General features: G+C 34.6%; 1 long non-coding RNA gene across 2 annotated transcripts; it reads left to right on the top strand.

Annotated features, from left to right (window-relative positions):
- Window positions 1-23,920: 23,920 nt before the first annotated feature.
- LOC145116962 (uncharacterized) lies at window positions 23,921-26,187 on the top strand. Of its 2 annotated transcripts, XR_013712412.1 has the most exons (5): window positions 23,921-24,184; window positions 24,323-24,823; window positions 25,381-25,434; window positions 25,524-25,591; window positions 25,706-26,187. It is a non-coding gene; the product is annotated as an uncharacterized LOC145116962 (long non-coding RNA). The 2 variants fall into 2 exon arrangements; XR_013712411.1 differs by having other exon boundaries at window positions 23,921-24,823.
- The last annotated feature ends 629 nt before the right edge of the window (window positions 26,188-26,816 follow it).

Here is a 26,816-nt window from a genome sequence, read left to right as displayed (position 1 = left end):
ATAGATTAGATGTATGAGTTTGAGGGTGTTACATAATTTACGATTCTTTTTTTGTAGAACTACATCGGTACATGAATTTGGATACTAACATTCTATTGGAATACAATTTTTGATGTATGTGTTATGTTTTTGTGGAAAAAAAATCATTTTTTATAAATTATAACAATGTACTTTCAAATGAAATTGCTATAATTTGTACAACTTCATATTCATAATTTATACAATGCTATTATATGGAAAGTTTAACTTAAATCTCAAATGGTTAGCCCAATCAAAATTGATAAAACTTAACATCTGTTAGGGGCTGTGTTTCTGGCTAATAAAGATCTTATCGTGAAATCTCATCCATTTGCCATGTTATATACACGTCATGTAGTTCTTATGTGATGCAAACCATCAAAGTTATTGTAAGTTATCTTCATTATTCCGTGTATGATTATGTCTACAAAGAAAATAACAAATCTGATTACTTTTCATTCAAGACAATCAATTGAATCCAATTTGGAATGAAGATTTCGAGTTTGTAGTTGAACATACTTCCAACCACCACTTTACAATATAAACACACAATGAAAATAAGCTTCAAATTCAAAATTCATTGGATGTGGTCAAGTGAAGTTGAGTGAAATTGACATGGTAAAGTGAGGGATGTGTGGTTAAAATTGGTAAAACGTTTGGAGGGTCATGGAGACAATGAAAACCAAGGGAAGGTGCATTTGGATTTATTTTATTGCCCAACTATTGTTGTTAATCAATTTATTCCAACTTATCAATTACATTTTTGGATAAAGTTGTGAAACAGATTCGGGGGTCTAAAATTATGATCTAAACTATGATATATATATATATATATATATATATATATATATATATATATATATATATATATATAGGGAAAAGTTCAATAGAGAACCATAATTATTGGTTCTTCAAGGAACCAAATCTTTTTTTTAAATTTCTAGAGCTTATTCTTTATCGGAAAAAAATCTAAAAATATCTAAATTCATATATTAACATTGTGAATGTGAAAAATATTTTTCGGATTCACCGTGTGAATCTGGATTCACATTGTGAATTTTCAAAGATTCACATTGTGAATTTGACGTAAAAAAAAATTCGAATTTGATATCATTGGAAAAAGGATAAAATGTTATAAATTTCTGTATTTTTAGTTTTTTTTTTTGATAAAAAATAAGTTCTAAAAGTTGAAAAAAAGATTGGTTCCTTGGTTAATTATGGTTCTCTATTGAACCTCACCCTATATATATATATATATATATATATATATATATATATATATATATATATATATATATATATATATAATGGATACATAATGAGAAGTTTAAAAGCTTTAAGACCAAAGTCTTAAACTAAGGAGCTTAAATCTCAACCATTAATTTCACATCTAATACATCTAATGGTATAAAATATTAATCCTTGTGAGTTAAAATTAACCAATAACAAAAAAGTCTTAAAGAAAATACAAAATTTAACTAATTATAAAGATGGGATGCCAACTACTATTTACAAAACCTTATTTTCTTGTAAAAGGAAGATAAAACAACAATATGTGCCTTCAAAACCATCTAACAACCCACTATGGTGATTGCTAGATTTGCCGGCCCAATGCATTGAACAACCACTGTTATATTTCCAGCAACACCTCAACACAACTAAACCATAGATCTAAATAACAACCTAGATCGAAAATGCCACAACACCAAAGCTTTTGTTCCTCCTTCGTCAAAAGAAGTCGGTTCTCCATCTTCGCAAAAAAAAAAAATCCACGTTTTTCTTCATTCTCAGCAAAAAAAACCCATCTCTGGTGTCCTGCTTCACTCTTCGTTCCCTCATCACCACCATTAAACATCATTTTGCTATTATTTTTCAGATTTGTGTATGTGTTGGAGATATGAGTATTTGTGTGCACGAATAGATCTCTAGGAGTATATGTCTTTCAAGAAAACGTAGGAATACATCTTCATGTTTAGAAGGATTATACTTTTTTTTTCATTTGTTCGTATATTACTTTATGAAAGGTTTATGAAGATTGTTGTGTTAGTGCTTGCTGAGGTTTAGGAGGTCAAAGGTAATGGAAAGCGCTTGTAAAATGTTATACATGAGTTCCTATAGATCGAAGTGTGATCAAGTGTAAAGATTAGTCCATCTTTTATTTCTTTGAATCGAATATTAATGTTACAAAAAAAAGATGTAATAACCGAGGGATTGGTCTTTTTTTTGTTCTTTATGAAAAATGAATGTCTATTATTCTGTTTATTTTATTCTTAACAAAAATTATTCTTCAACGTGGTATGCTGCATTATTAACAATCAAAAAATATCAAACAATATTACAATATCAACTACCTAATAAACAACTAAACTGTCACACCCCCGAACCGAAGAAACGGCGGAAACGCCCGGGGATTGGGTGACTTCATCTTGTAATACCATCACAGTGTATATAATTGAATCAAGAGAACATCATCATCACACATACAATAATACAACCGTAATTGTTTACATTAGTGTTTTGGTTTACAAAATTACATTCCCAAAATATAAGTGTACGATGATAGCAAAATACATCAAAATCCATGAGTTCTTGAAGGCCAACCTGCTTAACGATTTCCTGAGAATACAAGTTATTTTGAAAATGGTCAACATATATAATGTTGGTGAGTTCATAAGCATATTTGTATGAAAAGTTTGTATCACTTTGTAAACACCAGAAAATCCGATATTTTCTGTAAAAGAAATATATGGTTAGAACGCTTTGTATCAAATCTTGTGTTAAAGCATGTGTGTTTCTGTTTTGAAATATATAAAAAGAGTATTCCAGAAAATCCTATATTTTCTGTTGTAAGTAGAAGGTACTGTATAATTGTATGTTTTTGTATCATCAAAACTGTATATGTATTCCGTAAATTTTACAATGGAGTTAATTTCTCTGTGAGTCGTTATAACCATACTTGATATGACTGATCTGCCTGTCATGACGTTTTTCAGGCGTCGCTTGTTTAAGGTAAGACGTTTGTCACCCTAGACTGGCCTAGTCTAGCTGTAGCGAACACCTCAAGTGCGGGGCTGTCAACCCCGTATAGATCTATACACAAATTCTCGATCACCATCCAGGAGACTCTGGTTATAACTACATGACTTAAGGGTGTACACTAGCTAGGTACGAATGAAAGAACGTCTCACAAGAATCTTAACTAAATTTTACGCGAACAGTGTATCACATTGTTTTCCGTTTCAAAATAATGTTTCTGTGTATGTATTTAGGTTATAAGGTCCAATGACATGTGGTGAAAGTATCAGGCCCAATAAGCATGTAACTGGATCACTGAGGCACAATAAACATCTAATGTATATTCCAGGCCCAATAAGCATGTAAATGGACCACTAAGGCCCAATAAACATGTAATGTATATTCCAGGCCCAATAAACATGTAATGTATATTCCAGGCCCATAAGCATGTAAATGGACCACTAAGGCCCAATAAACATGTAAGGTATATTCCAGGCCCAATAAAAGTGAAAATGACGTATGTAGTCCGTTGGTTATTACGTTGTTCGTTTTAGCTCAATTGTTTACCAAAATGACATAAAAGGCCCACTTTTTGTAATGATGACATTTTTGGCCCATTAAGCCGAAAATTTACAATTAAGGCACATTTTTGGTAAAAATGACACTTTAGGTCCCTTACGACCAAAAGTTTACATTTAAGGGCTTATTTTAAATAAAATAACATGTTTAGCCCACTTTTGTTAGAAATAACATTTTCGGCCCAATTTTGATGAAAATTGGTATTTGCGGCCCAAATGTATAAAAATTTAACCTTTTCGGCCCAAGTTTAATAAAACTTACATTTTTAGCCCATTTAACCAAAATTTTACATTTTTGGCTCAAATTTGTTTAAAATGAAAATTTAACCCACAAAAGTCAAAAGTTTACAAATTTAGCCCATGAAACTGTAAAGGCCCAACTTTAGGCCCATTTTGTGAAAATTACCACTTTTGGCCCTTTTTAAAACCATAAATATCTTTAAGACCCATTTTTATATAAAAATGACTCTTTTGGTCCTTGAAAAACCATGAATGTCCTAAAGGCTTCACCTTTTTGTTTATTTGTCAAAAATGGGCCCTTAAACGGTTTTGGATTGTTTTCTAGTATATCAAAACATGTTTTAAACTTTCCATTTTCATAGTAAGTTGCATGTAATGATTTAGTTTGCAAATATCACCAAGTTTTGTTAGCAATTTCGAGTTTCATGAGGTTTTAGCACATAATCACAACATATAACATGGAAAAACACACATATACATACATAAACACATAGATCTAACACAAAGCAACTTGTATCCTCCCTCAAAACAATATAAACCCGAAAACAAGGGGTATGAACTCACTTTGGTTGATGGATTCGGTTTTGATGAGAAGTTTGAAGGAGTTTTCGGCCTTAGCAAGCCCTTCTGAGAAGATCTTCGAACTTATGAAGTTCTAAGAAGCTTGGATCACAAAATGGTGTGTTTATGAGTGAAAGACTTAATATAAAATGAAGTTAAACACTTGGATAGAAAGTATCTTACCAAGAATGAACTTTGATGAAGTATCCTTGAGCACACACACAAAAGCACACATGAAATTTGGAAAAGAAGGAGGGGATTTTTCTTGGTGTTCTAGAGATGATTTTTAGATGATTTTTAGTGAGTTTGAGAGTGAAATGAAGGTGGTGGTGGGGATCCTTATGGCTGAGAGTTATGAAGAGAAGAGAGATAGGTGATTAGGTTTGGTTAATACATGGTGGTTTAGGGTGTAGGTGCTTAGATACGTGTGAGATATATTACATAGATTACCACTAAGTAAAGATGAGGTGTCAAGGTTTTAATTAAATAAATATTTTTTATTAAAACCGAGAATGGAGGGTAGAAAGAAAAACATGGCTTTTGGGCTTGATATTGCATTGGCCCAATAGAGGTTTTTCGATCCATGTGGGCTCACATATAAGTTTACGGCCCAAAATGTTAAAAGGAATGGGTTTTCGGCCCATTACAATTAATTATGTGGTTTTTAGCCCAATAAGGCCCATGAAAACGAAGTGAGACATTTTAGGCCCAATCAGGCCCGTAAAAAGTCTTATGGCCCAAAATGCTATAGCTTAATGAATGTGGGTCCAATTAGGGCCCAAATGAGGATTCTTATCCCAAAAGAATCAAGTTGTGAGTTTATTGGCCCATTAGGCCCAATAAATGATTTCTGGCCCCATAATATGTTTGAACCGGGAAGTTTGGGTTACAACCCAAAGTTGAGTGTATGAAATGCATCGAATTAGGTTTTGGGCTTCACGAGTGAGTTTGGATCCGAACAATTGTTTTTGAAATGAATAACATGTATACCATCAATCTTAAAGTTATAAGATACATCAAGAGTTGATTATACATAGATAGAATTTCCTAGCCAAAAATGCTAGTTGTGATATCATCCCCCCATTAGAGGGAATTTTGTCCCAAAATTCTTTTGAAAGTTGTTCTTAGGAACTAGAGAAAAGGTGAGGGTACTTTTTCATTATTTGGTCTTCGCGTTCCCATGTGAATTCTAGTCCGCGCTTTGCGTTCCATTGAATCTTCACAATCGGAATGCGGCTTTGTTTTGTACGCTTCACTTCACTATCCATTATCTCAATCGGCTCTTCGACGAACAACAGATTCTCGTTTACTTCGATCTGATCAAGAGGAACGACGAGGGTTTCATCTAATAAGCACTTTTTCAGATTCGACACGTGGAACACGGGGTGTACGTTGCTGAGCTCCGCATGTAGCTGCAGCTTATAAGCCACCGGACCAATCCGGGCAAGAATCTCGAACGATCCGATGTATCGCGGGTTTAGATTTCCTCGCCTCCCAAAATGGATCATCCCTTTCCCTGGAGACCTTCAAGAGCACCCGGTCTCCGACTTGAAACTCCATAGGCTCTCGTCGTTTATCAGTATAGCTCTTTTGTCGGTCTCGCGATGCTTGGAGTCGTGCCTTGATTTGATCTATTTTCTCCGTCGTTTCCCGAATGATCTCGGGTCCTGTAAGAGTACTGTTTGGTGTTTGTCTTCTTGCTAACTGAGTGTCTCCCACCTCAGCCCAGCAAAGAGGTGATCTACATTTTCTGCCATACAAGGCCTCGAAAGGAGCCACCTTAATGCTCGTATGATAGCTTTTGTCATACGGGAATTCGATTAAGGGCAAGTGGGTATCCCATGCCTTTCCAAAATCGATCACACAGGCTCGGAGCATATCTTCAAGCGTTTGAATGGTTCGCTCGCTTTGGCCGTCGGTTTGAGGGTGGTAAGCAGTGCTCATGTCTAGTTGTGTTCCCATTGCTTTCTGGAGCGACTGCCAAAATCGTGAAGTAAATCTACTATCTCGATCCGAGATAATAGATATCGGCACTCCATGGAGTCTCAAAATTTCTTTAATATAGATTCGTGTTAACCTCTCCATTTTGTACGTCTCTTTTATTGGTAGGAAATGGGCGGATTTAGTTAGCCTATCGACAATTACCCAGATAGCATCCAATCTGTCCGCTGTCTTAAGTAATTTGGTTATGAAATCCATGGTAATCCTTTCCCATTTTCACTCGGGAATTACTGGCTGTTGTAACAATCCTGAGGGCTTCTGATATTCCACTTTAACCTTGGCACAAGTGAGACACTTGTCCACGTAAGTGGTAATCTCTGCTTTCATGTTTGGCCACCAATAATGTTGTTTAATGTCCAGGTACATTTTATCGGAACCTGGATGGACGGAATATCGCATCTTATGCGCTTCGTTTATGACTACATCCCTGAATCCTCCAAATTTTAGGATCCAGATACGTTCCATGAAGTAATAAGATCTGTCTCCTTTGACTTCCAGATTCTTATCCATTCTACGCAGTGCTTCATTTGTGGCATTCTTCGGCTTCAATGCCTCTAATTGAGCTTCCTTGATTTATGAAGTTAGGTGAGAGTGGATGGTTATCGATAAGGTTTCACCCGACGACCCGAGTATTCTTTCCTGCTCAGGGCATCGGCTACCACGTTAGCCTTGCCTGGGTGGTACCTGATCTTGCATTCATAATCATTTAGCAGCCCAACCCACCTTCGCTGCCTCATGTTCAACTCTTTTTGATTTAGAATGTGCTGGAGGCTTTTGTGGTCCGTGAAGATGGTACACTTTGTACCATAGAGGTAGTGCCTCCAAATCTTTAGGGTGAAGACCACGGCTCCCAGCTCGAGATCATGGGTGGTGTAATTTACTTCATGTGACTTCAATTGCTTGGACGCGCAATCTATAACTTTTTCATGCTGCATAAGAACACAACCTAACCCTTGATTCGAAGCGTCTCAATATACTACGAAGTCTTCGGTTCCCTCTGGTAAGGATAGCACTGGAGCACTACAGAGGGCTTGCTTCAAGGTTTGGAAAGCAACTTATTGTTTGTCCGTCCAGTTGAAGGGTACGCCTTTTTGTGTTCGAGTGGCGAGGGGCTTGGCTATCTTGGAGAAGTTCTGAATAAACCTTCGGTAGTAGCCTGCAAGACCCAAGAATTGCCGAATTTCTGTTGGTGTTTTCGGAATCGTCCAGCCTTCAATAGCCTTGATCTTGGAAGGATCCACATGAATCCTTCCTCACTGAATACATGGCCCAAGAAGTTTATATTGCGAATCCAGAACTCGCATTTGGAGAGTTTTGCATATAGCTTTTCAGCTCTTAGAGTTTCCAAGATCTGACGAAGGTGCTGACCGTGCTCCTCCTTACTTCGAGAGTATATGAGTATATCATCAATGAATATGATTACAAAATTATCGAGCAATGGGCAGCAGACTCGATTCATGAGGTCCATAAATGTTGCGGGGGCATTTGTCAGACCGAAGGGAATAACAACGAATCGTAATGGTCGTATCGAGTTCGGAAAGCAGTTTTTGGAATATCCTCTTCCCGGACTCGGAGCTGATGATAATCGAATCTTAGATCTATTTTAGAGAAATAACTAGCTCCTTGAAGCTGGTCAAATAGATCATCAATCCGAGGGAGTGGGTATCGGTTTTTGATGGTGGGTTTGTTTAACTCCCAATAGTCGATGCACATTCTGAAGGATCCGTCCTTCTTCTTGACAAACAAGACAGGAGCTCCCCAGGGTGAGAAGCTTGTCCTGATGAATCCTTTGTTTAGAAGCTCGCTTAATTGACTGGATAGCTCCTGCATTTCGGCGGGAGCTAACCTGTAGGGTGATTTGGCAATTGATGTGGCTCCCAGTATTAGGTCAATTCGAAATTCGACCTGTCTTTCTGGGGGTATTCCCGGAAGGTCTTCAGGAAATACATCCGGAAAGTCACACACCACTGGGATGTCTTTAATGTTTATTTCCTCTTTTGCTTTATCCATAACGTGAGCGAGGAAGGCATAATTTTTCTTGTGCATGCATTTTTGTGTCTTGATGCACGAGATAAGACGGAGATTGGCGCCAGGTTTATCATCATAGATTATTAGGGTTTCATGGTTGGGGTGGTGAAGGCGAACGGCCTTCTCGTGGCACATAATGTCGGCATGGTGGGGGCTTAACCAATCCATGCCTATAATCACATCAAAGCTCCTAATATCTACTGGCATCAAGTTGATTGGGAATGAATGATTATTTAACGTGAGAGTGCACCCTATGTATATATCTTTTGTTGTTTCGGTTTTCCCATTAGTCATCTCCACCGTGAAGGCTTCGCTTAGCTTCTGGGGTTGTTGGTTTAGTAAGTGTTTGAATTTATTACTCACGAAACTCCGCTCAGCCCCACTATCAAATAAAATGCATGCGTAAGTGTTGTTGAGGGGAAACGTACCAGTAACAACCGTCGGGTCTTGAACTTCCTCTCCTTGACCCAAAGTCATGACCCTGCCTGGTCCTCCTGCTCCTTGGTTGTTGGCTTTGGGGCAATTTCGTCTAAAATGGCCAGTTCCCTCACACCTATAACAAGTATGACTGGCCCCGACGTTATTGTTGTTGTTGTTGTTTGACTGTTGGTTTTGTTGGGGTTGAGATCTGCAGTACCGGGCGGTGTGCCCCTTGCTGTTGCAGTTGGTACACTACATTTCTCTACACTTTCCATTGTGGTGGTAGTTGCATTTGTTACACTTTGGTTCCAGAGTAAGGCTTGGTTGTTGTTTACGCAGATGAGGCTGGAGCAGCTGGTGCTGGCGCAACTTGTGCGGTAGCAGCGTGGACTGCTACTGTTTGCTGCATCTTGGAGGATTCCTGGTTCTGTCGCCCCTTTCGTTTGTTGTCCCTATTTTTCATGCTATTCCCTTCCTTCTTGGCCTCAGTCTCAGCAGTTTTGGTTCCTTTCTTGTTTCCATGGTCGTAAAGCTTTTGAGCTAGCCTTTTTGCACTGTCAAAGGTCTCTGGGTTTGCTGCAATCACATTTCCTTGGATTGGAGAAGTTAATCCCCAAATGAACCGCTCGATCTTCTTCCCTTCTGATGTGATCATACCCGGGCACAGAAGGGCTAGTTCACTGAACCTTGAGATGTAAGCCTCGATGTCTGAGTTTTGTACTGTGAGGTTCCATAACTCATACTCTAATTTCTGTACCTCCCCACGGGGACATTACTCTGCCATCAACATTTCCTTGAGCTCCTCCCATGGCATGGCATTTGCCACTGGGAGTGTCATAGCCTCCAGATGACCATTCCACCATGACAGCGCTTGATTGACAAACGTGCAAGCTGCAAATTTCACCTTGCATTCTTCAGGACATCTGCAGATCTCAAACACTGACTCGATCTTTTCCATCCATCGCTTTAAAGTTATCACGCCTCCCGTTCCATTGAATGTTCGTGGTTTGGCATTTGAAAAGTCTTTGTAGGTACACACTTTCGTAGGGCCTTGGGTCATTCCTTGGTTCGAGCTTCCAGTTCCTTGACCGTTATCGCCACCATTGTTCCCAGTTTGAATGTGTGCCAATGCTACTGTGACTGCAGCCGAGACTGCTGCTTGGAAAGCAGCAGAGTTCACCTCTGGCAGAGGCGGTGGTGGTGGTGCCGTGTTGTTGTTCCTACGAGTATATCTTCGAGGCATCTTCTGTCATGGAACAGGAATATGATGAGTACATAGTGGTTTGTGGTTTCGTATTCCTTTGGTATATAATGTTTTCGATGGTTCAGTCGTGCATATGAGTGAATTCATACAATATCATGAAACAAGGAAAATAGAACACATAGCAGATAACAATATCACAAATAATACATAAATGCTTCATTAATGATATAATATTCGTAGTACAGAGCATGAAAATTTGCCTTTTAAAAGGCATATAGTAGATAGAGGAAATATATGATCTGGCAGCATAACGACTTTATGAGTAGTGTAGTCACTTAAGCGTAAAGCCGGTCCTACATACAATAGTACATAAAAGAGAACCATAACAATAGTGATGAGGGGTGGAGCTGATCCTAGTCGCGACGGGAAGTGTCTGGTGGTGGTGCTCAGATGCCGAAATAACGCACCAAACGTTCAGCCAATTCACTCATCTCCCGAGTGATTTCGTCTCTCTCTTGCTCCGCCCGAACTGTTCTCGCTTCTGCTGTAAAAAGTTGTTGTCTGAGAATGGCAACTTCCTCCTCCAAGGAGCGTGTCCGGTCTGTGGGGTCCTCTCGTGCTATGTGCAAATCTGGTATCATCTCTAAAGGGTGGGATTCACTAGGGACTTCCCCGATGCCCTCTACCTCTTCAGTCTCCTCACCGAATCCCTCGTCCTCGTAATCTGTCTCTAGATACTCCTCAGGTCCTATCCCTGGATCTGCCTCTTGAACCATTTCAGGTTCCTCCTCCATCTACCCGTGGGCCACCAAGGCTTGATAGTAAAGGTCACCTTGCTGGTATTCGGCCATGATGTTTGCACGAGAAGTGAGAGGTGTGTAAGGGGGTGTATGTAGATAGCATTTTAAAATACTCCTATAGTATTTTAATTGTTTATGTTTGAGTTCCTTAAAACTTTTTGGATCCGAGGTTGGTAAGTTTCTAGATTCATTGCCCATCATGATCACTCCCAAACACATGTTGGTCGTATTTTGAATAAATATATGCTATATTTATCCCCAATACGACTACAAAACTGTCCGGGTTTAACCACGATGCTCAATTCCTCCAAAGACTTTTATTGTTATTGTAATAATGCACACATAGGTATGTATTTTATTTATTTTGTTCAGAGTAGTTTAGTCCCAATGTATTTATAGTTGCATATCTTGTATGATTAGATATGCCAATTCACTATAAACATTGCTCTGATACCAATCTGTCACACCCCCGAATCGAAGAAACGGCGGAAACGTCCGGGGGTTGGGTGACTTCATCTTGTAATACCATCACAGTGTATATAATTGAATCAAGACAACATCATCATCACACATACAATAATACAACTGTCATTGTTTACATCAGTGTTTTGGTTTACAAAATTACATTCCCAAAATATAAGTGTACGATGATAACAAAATACATCAATATCCATGAGTTCTTGAAGGCCAACCTGCTTAACGGTTTCCTGAGAATACAAATTATTTTGAAAATGGTCAACATATATAATGTTGGTGAGTTCATAAGCATATTTGTATGAAAAGTTTGTATCACTTTGTAAACACCAGAAAATCCGATATTTTCTGTAAAAGAAATAAATGGTTTGAACGCTTTGTATCAAATCTTGTGTTAAAGCATGTGTGTTTTTGTTTTGAAATGTATAAAAAGAGTATTCCAGAAAATCCTATATTTTTTGCTGTAAGTAGAAGGTACTGTATAATTGTTTGTATGTATTCCGTAAATTTTACAGTGGAGTTAATTTCTATGTGAGTCGTTATAACCATACTTGATATGACTGATCTGTTGGGTTTTAGTATACTACAACATCCTATGGTGCATATACAACCCTAAATGCTTTGGATCTATGTTTTCACTAATTATACATGCAATATTGTTTCCAAAGCATTAAGCCTACAACTAGCATACAATTGATATAAACTACATGGAATAGAGTTATAAACTTACCTCTTTGTTGTAGCTTGTAGAACTTCTTGAGTTTGGCCTTTAAGAACTTAGTGCCCCAAGTGTTGCACCTCAAATGGAATCACAACACACCTTTGGACAAAAGGATGACTTTTGAGAGAATATCCTAACACCAAAATCGGCTCAATGATCTCCAAGAACACTAGTGTGCAATTTTAGATGCTAAGGGGCTTCTTATATAGTGTGGCAAGATTAGGGTTACACCATGTAAACCCTAATGTGCATGACCTTCCATATTCCTTAGGATCCATGGGTTTAAAACCTCCATGGATCATCCATGGGTTTATCCAAACCTAAGGAATCATGGATCATTGGCCCACACCATAAGAATGAATGATTTACCAAATCAATCCCCATATATTTAATTAGTCTCTTTTGATCACAAAATTAATTCCAAATTAATTCTTGATCAATACTAATTAAATAATATGATTTCATATTAATATATTAGAACTTATAATATATTAATAAATCATAAATAACCTCTTCTCAAAAGTCCATCCTATCAAATTGTCCTGGTGATATGCAACCCAAATGGACCATGCTACTCTCGGGTCAAGTACATCTCTCGGGTCAAGTACATACCAATTATAGTTATGGGCTTTGACACCTAATCCAACATGATCTGCCTGTCATGACGTTTTTCAGGCGTCGCTTGTTTAAGGTAAGACGTTTGTCACCCTAGACTGGCCTAGTCTAGCTGTAGCGAACAGCTCAGGTGCGGGGCTGTCAATCCCGTATAGATCTATACAAAAATTCTCGCTCTCCCTCCTGGAGACTCTGGTTATAACTACAGGACTTAAGGGTGTACACTAGGTATGTATGAATGAAAGAACGTCTCACAAGAACCTTAACTAAATTTTACGCGAACAATGTATCACATTGTTTACCGTTTCAAAATAATGTTTCCGTGTATGTATTTAGGTTATAAGGTCCAATGACATGTGGTGAAAGTATCAGGCCCAATAAGCATGTAACTGGATCACTGAGCCCCAATAAACATGTAATGTATATTCCAGACCCAATAAGCATGTAAATGGACCACTAAGGCCCAATAAACATGTAATGTATATTCCAGGCCCAATAAGCATGTAAATGGACCATTATGGCCCAATAAACATGTAATGTATATTCCAGGCCCAATAAGCATGTAAATGGACCACTAAGGCCCAATAAACATGTAAGGTATATTCCAGGCCCAATAAAAGTGAAAATGACGTATCTAGTCCGTTGGTTATTACGTTGTTTGTTTTAGCTCAATTGTTTACCAAAATGACATAAAATGCCCACTTTTTGTAATGATGACATTTTGGGCCCATTAAGCCGAAAACTTACAACTAAGGCACATTTTTGGTAAAAATGACACTTTAGGTCCCTTACGACCAAAAGTTTACATTTAAGGGCTTATTTTATATAAACTAACATTTTTAGCCCACTTTTGTTAGAAATAACATTTTCGGCCTAATTTTGATGAAAATTGGTATTTGCGGCCCAAATGTATAGAAATTTAACCTTTTCGGCCCAAGTTTAATAAAACTTACATTTTCAGCCCATTTAACCGAAATTTTACATTTTTGGCTCAAATTTGTTTAAGATGAAAATTTAACTCACAAAAGTCAAAAGTTTACAAATTTAGCCCATGAAACCGTGAAGGCCCAACTTTAGGCCCATTTTGTGAAAGTTAACACTTTTGGCCCTTTTTAAAACCATAAATATCTTTAAGACCCATTTATATATAAAAATGACTCTTTTGGTCCTTGAAAAACCGTGAATGTCCTAAAGGCTTCACCTTTTTGTTTATTTGTCAAAAATGGGCCCTTAAACGGTTTTGGATTGTTTTCTAGTATATCAAAACATGTTTTAAACTTTCCTTTTTCATAGTAAGTTGCATGTAATGATTTAGTTTGCAAATATCACCAAGTTTTGTTAGCAATTTCGAGTTTCATGAGGTTTTAGCACATAATCACAACATATAAAACCGAAAACAACTTGTATACTCCCCCAAAACAATATAAAACCAAAAACAAGGGGTATGAACTCACTTTGGTTGATGGATTCGGTTTTAGTGAGAAGTTTGAAGGAGTTTTCGGCCTTAGCAAGCCCTTTTGAGAAGATCTTCGAACATATGAAGTTATAAGAAGCTTGGATCACAAAATGGTGTGTTTATGAGTGAAGGACTTAACATAAAATGAAGTTAAACACTTGAATAGAAAGTATCTTACCAAGAATGAACTTTGATGAAGTATCCTTGAGCACACACACAAGCACACACGAAATTTGGAGAGGAAGGAGGGGATTTTTCTTGGTGTTCTAGAGAGGATTTTTAGTGAGTTTGAGAGTGAAATGAAGGTGGCGGTGGGGATCCTTGTGGCCGAGAGTTATGAAGAGAAGAGAGATAGGTAATTAGGTTTGGTTAATACATGGTGGTTTAGAGTGTAGGTGCTTAGATACATGTGAGATATATTACATAGATTACCACTAAGTAAAGATGAGGTGTCAAGGTTTTAATTCAAATAATTTTTTTATATTATTAAAACCGAGAATGGAGGGTAGAAAGAAAAACATGGCTTTTGGGCTTGATATTGCATTGGCCCAATAGAGGTTTTTCGATCCATGTGGGCCCACATATGAGTTTACGGCCCAAAATGTTAAAAGGAGTGGTTTTTCGACCCATTACAATTAATTATGTGGTTTTTGGCCCAATAAGGCCCATGAAAACGAAGTGAGACATTTTAGGCCCAATAAGGTGTGTAAAAAGTCTTATGGCCCAAAATGCTATAGTTTAATGAAGGTGAGTCCAATTAGGGCCCAAATGAGGATTCTTAGCCCAAAAGAATCAAGTTGTGAGTTTATTGGCTCATTAGGCCCAATAAATGATTTCTGGCCCCATAATATGTTTGAACCGGGAAGTTTGGGTTACAACCCAAAGTTGAATGTATGAAATGCATCGAATTAGGTTTTGGGCTTCACGAGTGAGTTTTGATCCGAACAGTTGTTTTTGAAATGAATAACATGTATAGCATCAATCTTAAAGTTAAAAGATACATCAAGAGTTGATTATACATAGATAGAATTTTCTAGCCAAAAATGCTAGTTATGACATAGACTTTTTAAGACGGCATCTTAACCGAAATAAATTCATAAAATAAAAACCATTTTTGATGGAAGTTTATAGTACTACACATCATTTTTGCGTAATCTTGTAACAAATTTATCTTTTATTGTTCGTTTAGATGTTATAAGAGTATTTTTATTATACTAATAAATCTAAGAAATTATTAAACAATGGCGTATTTATTTCGGCACTAGAGATACATGTTCAGCCATTTTTTACTTCCCAACAAATTTTAATATTTTATTTTTATAAATATACTTACACTAAAGTCCTAACTGAAAGCAAAATTATCAAAATAAATTATAAACTTCTAATTATGATTTTTTAAAATACAATTTTATAATTCAATAGTACAAATGTAGTCATAACTATTATTTTATTTTAATATAAAATATTTATTTAATATAGTTTGAATAGAATTTAACTGCTTTAATAAAAAAAAAGTCAAATTTCAAATCGATGACATGAAAGTTTATTGGATTAAATAAGTTTATAAAAATCAAATAAGCTATAAAGGAGTTAATTTAAGCGGCAATTTTTTAAAATGTTTGTAAAGTAAAAATTATACGGTTAGATTTTTTGTAATGATTATTGTAAATTTCAATCAACCACAAATAGATATTTCACATATAAAAGCCAATAAAAATATATAAATAAAATTGATAGCCAATAAGTTGGATATTTTTAAAATACTATTAGCTTTTTTTATTTATTGGATGTTGAGAAAAAATTAAAATATGTAAGCACTATAGATATATACAAACAAAAGCAAATCTAAATATGATAATAAAAATAAGGTATATATATATATATATATATATATATATATATATATATATATATATATATATATATATAGAAATAGATATCTAATATATATCCATAATTATTGGTTCTTCAATGAACCAATTCTTTTTTTCAATTTCTAAAGCTTATTCTTTATCGAAAAAAAAATCTAAAAATATCTAAATTCATATATTAACATTGTGAATGTGAAAAATATTTTTCGGATTCACCGTGTGAATCCAGATTCACATTGTGAATTTTCAAAGATTCACATTGTGAATTTGACGTTAAAAAAAAATCGAATTTGATATCATTGGAAAAAGGATAAAAAGTTATGAATTTATGTATTTTTTAGTTTTTTTTTTTTTGATAAAAAATAAGTTTTAAAAGTTGAAAAAAAGGTTGGTTCCTTGGTTAATTATGGTTCTCTATTGAACCTCACCCTATATATATATATATATATATATATATATATATATATATATATATATATATATATATATATATATATTGAGAGAGAGAGAGAGAGAGAGAGCTAGGTTCAAATGTTTCTAGCAACTATTGTATGCTTGTAAGGACCAATAAGAATTCAAGAAAATATTAAATCATTAATTAAATAAATAAGGGTAGTATAGTAAATTGGTAAATCAAATTAATAATCATATCCTATAAATTAGGAAACTAATAATTATTTTTGATTCACATCCATTATTTAAAAAGGCAAGAATTATATTCAACGCAACCCTAAATCACGTCTACACTCTTATTCTTCAATTGTCGGCTACCATTATCACGCCTCCCTGGTGATTTTTGACGACATCCGCTCTATCTTCGATCGTCTCTGGCCTCCATCTCCAATCAAATCGATTAACACATCAGCGGTAAGTTTAGTTTTCTATGTTAAAACCGGAATTAATTCAGAAAATATGTTTTTGTTATAAGTTCTTCTCAAATTCATCTACTTGAGCGCCTTCTCCTATCACGTTTCATGGAGGATTTCGATTTTTTTTGTATGGTAGATTGCTCTTGATTTTCCATTTGTTCTTGATATTTATTGTTCTTGATTTTCCATTTGTTCTTCATACTTGATTGTTTTAAATTTGGCTTGTTTGATGATAATGCCTAAAAAGTGTTTGTTGAAATGCCTGAAAGAGAATCTAAACAATTTAACTTTGTGGTATGCATTCTGTCAGACTTACTAGCAACACATGTTTTATGTAATTGTTTAAAAATGTAATTAATTTTTCTGTGTATTATTTTGGTTCAATTTGTCATTTTGAATTCCAATTTCTATTGTCCTTCGTTATTGTATATTTGGAATCTGAAATTATATTAGCAGTAAATATGATACTTTTGAATGTATTCTATGTATTCTGTCAGAATGTATTCTACCAGAATAAAATCTATGTATTCTGTTAGAATGTATTCTATGTATTCTGTCATATTGTATGTATTTTACTAGAATATATAAAGTGATAGTTAATTACAAGTAACATGTTTTTAACCATTTTTGTTGTATTTGTGATAGGAATGACTGGAAGAATGCGTTGAAGACCTAATAGGAATAACTTGAAGAATGAATAAAGTTTGATCATACTCACAATTTAAGAATGTTGTTATTTTTTAAGAATTTTATTCATTTTTGTTGATATTCTTTGTTGATATTTTTGTTGATATTCTTTTGGAATATGTATGAATTTGTATTTAAGTTCGGATGTATAATAATATATTGGAATATTGTTATTTTCAACATCGGATTCAAGAATTTTGTTATTTTTCAATAATATTCTAATAGAATAAATATCTGAAAGAACATTATTCTAACAAAAAAATATTCTGACAGAATAAAACCGGTTATGTTTACAAATTACGTTAGAATTAAAAGTGAATTAATTAAAAAAATTCAGATATTTAAATCAGGAGAATTAATTATCCCTAAAACTCCGAATTTTTTTTTATAAATGTAGTTAATTGTACCCTTTTGCTAAAATTTGTATGATTATATGGTACATATTATCCCATTGTAATATCATACACCCTCAAATCATGTTCATTGGTTAATTCCATCCGTTGGTCCAGATCTGTGCATTCTGGCACACAATAGTTAGTAAAAACAAAATAACCTAATCCCATATATATATATATATATATATATATATATATATATATATATATATATATATATATATATATATATATATATATATATATAATGGGAGTGGTTCAAATGAGAACCACAAAAAATTAAGAACCCTAAGAACCTCAATTTCATAAGTAAATATGTATTGTGAATATTACCAAATATGTTAAAATCCTTTTTTTTTTGTCTTTTTGGTAAGAAAGTGGATAAATTAATTTTTTTTAGTCTAATATTTTTCATTGATACGCTCATTTATATTTTAACACAATTTTTTTTATAAATACAACATTATACAATCCATTTACAGTTTAATACATAAAATTCATAACTTAATATAATCTATTTTATAGTAATTCATAAATTCAAAGAAGTTAAACCCAAACTCAACCACCACCACCACACGCCGCCACCAACCATCTGTTCGCAAACATCCTTCTTTGCAAATCATCATATATGTATATATAAATTCATGCAATGAGAGGTTAAATACTACATTCATAGTTTAATAAAGGTATTAATTCACTCATTTTGAATTTAATACAAAATAATTATAAAAACTAATGTATTATTATGTACTTATACAACACAAAAAATAAATATATTTACAAGAACATTATTACAAAAATTCATACATAAATAATTTATATTTTAACAATTAATGCACAACTTAATATAGCCAAGAACTGTTTAATACATACAATTCACAGCTTAATATAATAAATTAACAATCTGATACGAAATGTCTTATTGTTAACTTAAAACTTATATTTATATTTTCAGATCTGGAGGCTAGTGCTTCTTTCAAAGTTTAATTTACATAACATTTACGATTTAAATTTTATATATTTATTTAAAATTAGAAAAAAATCATATATGTGTATAATGATTCGTTATTCTCATATTTCAAAAGCAAATATAAAATTCATAAAAAAATTCTCAGCTTAATATAGTCAGTTCAAAACTTAATAAAGTCAATTCACAATTTAATATAGTCAATTCACAGTTTAATACAATTAATTCACAGCTTAATACAATCAGTTCACAGCTTAATACAAGCAATTCATAGTTTAATACAATAAATTCACAACTTGATACAGTCAATTCACAATTTACTACACAAAATTCAAAGCTTAATATAATAAATATACATTCAAGACTTTAATTCACAGTTTAGGAGTCTCATTCACAATATTCACAAATTATAAACCTACTTGATTTTGTTGAAACATTTCATAAACACTTTGTGTGCAACATACAAATTCACAATTTAATAGAGCATTTAAGAACTCTCATTCACAGTTTATTACAAGAGTTCATGACTCTCAATTATAGTATTTACTGCTTAAAAACATATCAATTAATTCATTTACAGTTAAAACTTACTTTAACATAACTAAATAATAGTTGAAACATTAAAACATCACAATTCACAACTTAAAAAAAAAATTCAAGTTATTTGAAAAAACTCTAACATTCTAAATTCAATTTACATCATAATGATCATATAATATAAAGTTGAATAACAGTTTGATGCAAATATTATAAAAATAAGAAAACAAACATGGATTCACAACTTTATATTTTATAGAAATATAATAACAAATAAAAAAGCAAACTTGAATTCACAACTTAATAACAGTTAAAACTTAAAACTAAGATTAACAAAAGCAAAACAAATTAAAGATCTAAAGATTAAATTTGCACCTTAACAAAAGAAAAAAAGATCAAAATAAAATTATTTTTTATCACACGGATCAAAATGGAAGCAAAACGTTTAAAATAAAAAGGACTTATACTATACTAATAATATATTTCTGAAAAATCAAACTCAAAAGTAGGGGTGTTCGCGGTGCGGTTTGGTGCGGTTTAGAGTTGAAACCGCAAACCGCACCACACATGCAGTTTGAGTTTTTTGGAAACCGCAAACCGCACCGCGAAAGCTCTAAACCGCATTATGCGGTGCGGTTTCATGTTGGCGGTTTGTGCGGTTTGTTTGCGGTTTGATAAGTTGTTCCAATTTATAACTTTTGTTGTTAATCATTCCATTTAAACACTTTCAAAATTTATTAATTATACTGCATACCCTTTAAAATGCATAGATATTGCAAACAAAAAAACCACAGAATCTTTTTCTAAGTTTGTTGTGACTTATGAAATTGATATCATAGTCTTTTAAGTCTTTAATTATCAAATTTAACCATCATGATATAGAAAAAAGTTATTCGACAGTATGAAGTATTTGGTGATTGGAAACTTTGATATATATATATATATATATATATATATATATATATATATATATATATATATATATATATATAATTTTTATTAATACGATGCGGTGCGGTTTGAACAGCGGTTTGGTAACTATAAACCGCAAACCGCGCCGCGTAGTGCGGTTTGACAAAATTACGAACCGCAAACCGCACCACGAAATTCTAAACCACATTATGCGGTGCGGTTTGGTGCGGTGTGGGCGGTTTGAGCGGTTTATGCGGTTTTTTGCACACCCTACTCAAAAGTATAATTAATAGTTTAAATTTTAAGATTTAAAATAGTAAAATTGAAACGAGCAAATAAAAAAATAAAAAGGTATATAAAGCAAAAGTAAGGAGATAAAATGTCAGACACCTATTATCAAAATGTAGGTAAACAAAAATAGTTAATTTCGCATGCCATGTCTTAATTAATTAATAATGCTTTTAGTAGACTAGAGTGTCTTTGGGATTACTTTTTAAGCATAAAAGTTATTTTTGTAAAAGTTCTTTTGAGGAAACAAAAGCCAAAAGTGAGTTTTAAAAAGTGTCTGGGTAGTATTTTTTTGACTTTTGAGTGTGATTTAGCTTTAAAAGTCCAAAAGTTACAAAAAGTCACACTTTCTTGACTTTTGAAAACCCACTATTTTCTTCTTTACAAAAAGTTATTTTGAAAAAAACTTTTGCATCTTCCAAACATCTTTATAACTTTTTAGAAAAGTTAAAAGACAAAAGTCATCTAAAAGTATTCTCAAGGTGTAGTTGTAATAATAGAAATCAAACACGTATGAAGGTAAGTTGCTTAGTATCTACACATAACATAATACCACTGACGAAGTTAAAAGAAAATATTAAAATATTACAACTATCTCTTTTCTAAAATAGAAGCTGTAGTTTGGTCACTTACTAGCACCGGTAAACCACCATCAAATGCCTCCCTCTCCGACAGAATATATGAAGTTGCTTCTTCTCCGGGGACTCGTGAGTGGCGAGCGGCGGGGATGGTGGTTGGAGATGAACAAGGTGGTTAGCGGTGAGACGAAGTAGATCTGAAAAGAGACGATAGTGATGGATCATCGCCGCTCGCCGGAGCTCGTAGATCAGATATTGTCGCTCATCGGAGCTCGTAGATCCGGCGTCGCCACTCACCGGAGCTCGTAGATCTGGACTCACCACTTACCGATGCTTGTAAATTTGTCCACAATGCTTGTCGGAGCTTGTGATCTGGCCTAACATGTCGATGATTTTGCAGTCGTAGTCGATGGTGGCGGTTAACAGCAAAAATCAACAGATCTCGAGATGCAAGAGGATAACGCTATTGGTAAATCTGGTGCATGTGGAGTAACAATAACATATCTGATGGCGACACCGGTGCCGACTTAGATTCTGGCGAGCCGGTGGTGGGGAAGACATCAGAGGAGGCAACGATGACAAGAGGTTGTCGGTGGTAGAAGGAGGGAAGAAAGGGAGAGAATGATATTTTTGAGAATTATGAGAGAATGATTCAGATCTAGATCTGGATTTTAAGATCTGATTATTGTTTGGGAAAGTAGGATGGATAAAATTTATTGTTATTTACAATTATGCCGTTATGTTTTTAGTTACGAAAATGACATTTTTAAAATTTATAAACATGTACCCTTAATTATAAATTAAAAAAATGGTTCTTAAGGATTTTTAACCAAACATTACTTATATGTTCTTCGCTTATGTCCCCGTCGATGACCTTCTTCCTCCTCCAATAACAATGTAGCGGCAGTTTTTAACGTTTTATGGAACTGCTTGCTTCATCCTTACCTCATGCTTACACATAAGACTTCAAAGGTGGGTTTGCTTCGTTTATTCTTTAACTTATACGGCCTCACCTGTTTCCTCCACACACCACCACCTCAATGGCTCAATTGTCCAACACCGTTTCCCTTTGCTTCCACCTCCCGCTTCATTTTAAGGCCCCATATCGCCACCTCATGTTTTCCTTTTATCTCTACCCTTTTTCTTAGAAAGTAATTCCTTCTAAACACTGTCTCCTGATTTCTCTCTTGACAACACCTATTCTTTGGTTTGATGCGCCCAAAAGCTCCTAAATCAACAATTTGACATCCATCTTCATTCAAAATTCCAATTAAGGCTTATCAGCAAGCTACTTGCAACCTGCTTCATTTGATGGTTTGTAATCAACCATTTGTTCTTTGGTTTACCCTAATATTCTCTGATGAGCATCAATGGAATTACAATTTTTTGGGTTTCGATTGGCCCTCCTGATGTTTTTAATCTGATTTTGGTTCCACTTTTCTTTTTACGAAGATTACGAGAGAGTTGGTGCCTGCTTGCTTCATCCTTACCTCATGCTTACACATAAGACTTCAAAGGTGGGTTTGCTTCGTTTATTCTTTAACTTATACGACCTCACCTGTTTCCTCCACACACCACCACCTCAATGGCTCAATTATCCAACACCGTTTCCCTTTGCTTCCACCTCCCGCTTCATTTTGCGGCCCCATATCGCCACCTCATGTTTTCCTTTTATCTCTACCCTTTTTCTTAGAAAGTAATTCCTTCTAAACACTGTCTCCTGATTTCTCTCTTGACAACACCTATTCTTTGGTTTGATGCGCCCAAAAGCTCCTAAATCAACAATTTGACGTCCATCTTCATTCAAAATTCTAATTAAGGCTTATCAGCAAGCTACTTGCAACCTGCTTCATTTGATGGTTTGTAATCAACCATTTGTTCTTTGGTTTACCCTAATATTCTCTGATGAGCATCAATGGAATTACAATTTTTTGGGTTTCGATTGGCCCTCCTGATGTTTTTAATCTGATTTTGGTTCCACTTTTCTTTTTACGAAGATTACGAGAGAGTTGGTGCCTGCTTGCTTCATCCTTACCTCATGCTTACACATAAGACTTCAAAGGTGGGTTTGCTTCGTTTATTCTTTAACTTATACGGCCTCACCTGTTTCCTCCACACACCACCACCTCAATGGCTCAATTATCCAACACCGTTTCCCTTTGCTTCCACCTCCCGCTTCATTTTGCGGCCCCATATCGCCACCTCATGTTTTCCTTTTATCTCTACCCTTTTTCTTAGAAAGTAATTCCTTCTAAACACTGTCTCCTGATTTCTCTCTTGACAACACCTATTCTTTGGTTTGATGCGCCCAAAAGCTCCTAAATCAACAATTTGACGTCCATCTTCATTCAAAATTCCAATTAAGGCTTATCAGCAAGCTACTTGCAACCTGCTTCATTTGATGGTTTGTAATCAACCATTTGTTCTTTGGTTTACCCTAATATTCTCTGATGAGCATCAATGGAATTACAATTTTTTGGGTTTCGATTGGCCCTCCTGATGTTTTTAATCTGATTTTGGTTCCACTTTTCTTTTTACGAAGATTACGAGAGAGTTGGTGCCTGCTTGCTTCATCCTTACCTCATCCTTACACATAAGACTTCAAAGGTGGGTTTGCTTCGTTTATTCTTTAACTTATACGGCCTCACCTGTTTCCTCCACACACCACCACCTCAATGGCTCAATTATCCAACACCGTTTCCCTTTGCTTCCACCTCCCGCTTCATTTTGCGGCCCCATATCGCCACCTCATGTTTTCCTTTTATCTCTACCCTTTTTCTTAGAAAGTAATTCCTTCTAAACACTGTCTCCTGATTTCTCTCTTGACAACACCTATTCTTTGGTTTGATGCGCCCAAAAGCTCCTAAATCAACAATTTGACGTCCATCTTCATTCAAAATTCCAATTAAGGCTTATCAGCAAGCTACTTGCAACCTGCTTCATTTGATGGTTTGTAATCAACCATTTGTTCTTTGGTTTACCCTAATATTCTCTGATGAGCATCAATGGAATTACAATTTTTTGGGTTTCGATTGGCCCTCCTGATGTTTTTAATCTGATTTTGGTTCCACTTTTCTTTTTACGAAGATTACGAGAGAGTTGGTGCTCAAAAAAACGATGAGGCAGTCTAACAGGAAAGTTTTTGGAATCGCTCATCATCAATCTTGTCTAATTGCAAGTCGGTCGCCGCCTTACACAAATTACAAACTCATATGGGATGTCCCCCGCCACCATGGTGCTTCATCGACTTCATTTGCCACCTCCTGCTTCCTCAATGAAACGTGTTTGTATCTCCTATTCCTCAAAAACTATCTTATTTTAATTCTATTTCAGATTTTTTATATGCCGATGTGGGTTTTTAGGAGTAATCGATTTCTCAACCCCCGCCCAGAAACCCTAGAATCTAAGAGTCAAAGCAGGGTCGAGCTCTATCAAGCAAGTGCAGCCGACTTAGGTTGTGTGTGTCCTTCAAGATGCTAATAGCTCTTTTATGATTTCATCTTATTTCTCTTCCGTCCCTTTTCTTTAACCGATTTTGTTGATCGAGTTTCAAGTTGCTACAAAGATACAAGCATGTCACGATAACAGGTACTCATTTTGTCTTCCTTTTTAATTTCCATTCTTTAACAGAGACGATAGAAGGAAAGTAATGGGTGAAATCAACCGATTTTCTATTATTATTGTGAACCAGAAGCGAAATGGGTATATTTTTTAAATTATGGAATTGTGTTCTTGTAGTTATACGTAAATCCCAATACGTTTAAAGAGTGGCACATGAAAAATCTTAATTTAGAGGATAATACCTGATTGTACATTTATTGGAATATCTTTGTGACTGCTCCTAGCCTAGAAACTCTGAATGCTTTGTTTTAATTTGTATCAAATTGATTTGATGTACTTCAGAGGTGAGTAAAGGTTGTGAAGTTTATTGATGAGTACTCCATTAGGTTATTTCAACTCAATTTCTATCCTAAGATGTGACTTTGATATGAATAAAGTATATTCCATGGACAAACATATATGAGTGACTTCATTTTGACATTATAATATGTTTTTTTCCTTGTATAACTTGCTTTTAGTTTTGGAATCTTGATAATTTTGACTGTTTACAGATCTTAACAGACTATACTTCTATTGTGATATAGGTTCTTGGACGGTACCTGTTTCTTTTATCATGTTCACTAGACAAAACAATAAAGGTTTTGGTGCCTTTACTTTATAAGATGATATATATGAAGAAGGTTTATACTTTTTGCCTATGAGTATTTATTCTTGCTTGCTCATGTAGGTGTGGGCAGCTATAAAGCTATAAACAGTGGGAATTTGGAAGTAACTTACACACATACCAAAGAATATGTATGTTGATCAAACCATTTTTAGCTATTACATAGTATATAATAATATAATGTTGATTTTTTTTTGTAGTTTCACTTATGTGCTATCTTTTTCACTCATGGGGTATCAATCCAGGTAGCAGTTCAGAAAACAAACAAAATGAATAGTTCGGAGGAGCAGAAAAGGAAATAAACCCAGAGGAATCGTTAGGAGAAATTGTTGATCAAAATCAAACATCAAAGGCAAAAGTAAAGCATGTTGGCTTCCGCTTCCAAATTTTCAGTGCAAGTTTGTCATCCATGCTGCTTTCATTTCCATATTTTTTATTAAACGCATAGCTTAGTGGATGGTGGTGATGGTAAGCTATGGGTCTAATAAAATAAATTATGACATATAAATATAAATATATAATAAAATCAACGTAAATGATAAATTAGTCATTTCAGATTGGACACAGAACAAAATTGTCATAAATCTTTCTTGTAATGACTAAATTTGCAAAAAAAATTATATTTATACCGGATCCAACAAATCACCAAAACACAGGGACTAAAGATATAATTTAATCAAAAGTGTATATAATGGTGTGATTAAAACATCAAACGTGGGAAAAAAAACTAATTTTTGGTCATATAGATTTTTATATTAATTTCTAATTGTAAATTTAGTGAAAAAAATGAATATTAAAAAAAATGAATAATTGATTTTTCAGACAGTTAGAACAGGAGTGGAAATGACCCTCATTTCTTTTTTTAGTGATATCGTGTCAACCATTGTTTATAAAGTATCTTAAAAAATGACTGCACAATTTGGAAAATTAAAATTAAATTTTAATAAGGATGGATCTGTAAAAGATTGGGACTTAAATGTAAAAGATAACTCTTTTCAGTGAAGCCATTTTTTTTGTATCAAATCAAAGAGAATGCTTACTAGAACAAGGACCAATTTTTTTCCCCTGATGTGTCTTTTACTTGGTGGGCTTAATGGGTTAAGCACTCAATGTGGACTGTTTTCGAGGTATAGATTCTTGTGTCTTTTTTACCTAATCTAATCGAAATGACTTAATAGTTTAAGCCAAAAACCAAGTTTAATGTATTATGACTCTAACCTTTTACCTATTTTCAGCTTTTCATTTTTCCTTCCAATTCTTTTCATGTTAAAGGTTTGATGAATACTGATAAAATTGACGAAAATTATGAAAATTTATTTTTTTAAATGTCAAAAAGAAACAAGTAAATTTGAGTTG

This window comes from Lactuca virosa, chromosome 5 (genome assembly GCF_052849685.1).
Source record: "Lactuca virosa cultivar CGN04683 chromosome 5, Lactuca_virosa_CGN04683_v6, whole genome shotgun sequence".
NCBI classification, from domain to species: Eukaryota; Viridiplantae; Streptophyta; class Magnoliopsida; order Asterales; family Asteraceae; genus Lactuca; species Lactuca virosa.
This window is presented reverse-complemented; position numbering and strand designations above follow the sequence as displayed.